Source organism: Chinchilla lanigera, unplaced genomic scaffold, assembly GCF_000276665.1.
Source record: "Chinchilla lanigera isolate Chin_1 unplaced genomic scaffold, ChiLan1.0 scaffold00083, whole genome shotgun sequence".
Lineage (NCBI taxonomy): Eukaryota > Metazoa > Chordata > Mammalia > Rodentia > Chinchillidae > Chinchilla > Chinchilla lanigera.
The window spans coordinates 1,214,926-1,216,075 of record NW_004955484.1 but is presented as its reverse complement, the minus strand read 5'-3'; positions in this window follow the sequence as shown (position 1 = coordinate 1,216,075).

The following is a 1,150-nucleotide window of genomic DNA, read 5'->3' as shown; positions in this document are numbered from 1 at the left end:
AGGCATATGCTACCACACCTGGCATAGTTTATATAATTAAAAAGTATATAATATGTACTTAATATTTATAAATGCAACAGATATTAAGATATCAATAGCAGTCCATGAATCTATCAAATTAATTTTTAACTACTAAGAATTTCTTAATATTAGTTATTTCATTTTAAACTCATTTTAAATTGTCTGTAGAAAGTACCAAAAATTGTCCCAAATTATCATACACTAAGTGTTAAATTATTTTCTTAAAAAATGATAAAGGGATATTATAGAACATTTTCAAAGGGACACATTGAAAAGATTCAGCTGATAATGCAGAAACATGATTTCTTCAAAACTTAGTTAAAGAAAATTTACTACTAAATGATAGATGCATCCCCAAAAACCTTCTCTAGAAAGGAGACTTACAGCGTAGCTCTATTTGTATAAAATCAGTACTCCCCACGTTCTCTAGAAATGCCCCAGATAAAGCTATGGTCTTAAAAATGAAAGACACATCTGTGCTAAGTTCTCTATGGAAAGTCGGAAAGTGAAGGTATGAAGCCGCAGTATTGACGGAGGGAGAATTCCAAAACAATTGTGTTTAAAAAAATAAAAATGAAGAAAAATTAGGTAAAATTCATGACATACCATGCACAGTAATTGTATTTTCTATATTTAGCATAGATTTAAAATGCTGCTCAATCATAAAAATACTTTTCTTTTTTCTATTGACTATTAATAGCTTACAATCCTGATCCTACAATTGGAGATTTTATAGGAATTAAATGTCTGGATTCCTTCCAACATGGGCCTAGGATGATCACTACAGAAATGGTCTAAATATAAGAAAACATATCCTCAGCCTAAATCTTATTCTCTGCCAAAATGTCATTTTAAGTATCTGCTAAACATTGATTAATAGTTTGATATTTTTATAACTTGAAAATTTGGATACTTATTTGCTTGAAATAACAAAATCCCTAAAGAAACTAGTAGTGGTTTCCATTCTATCACACGTATCTAGCAGTTACACTACCAACTGTTTATATTAATGGGCCTTGGGATTTTCTGTCCTGAAGTTAGCATTTTAAACATTCTCATCTAATTAATGACCAAGACAAACTGCTATTTTCATAATTTATAGGAAAATGTTCTTTTAAATCAAAGTCAT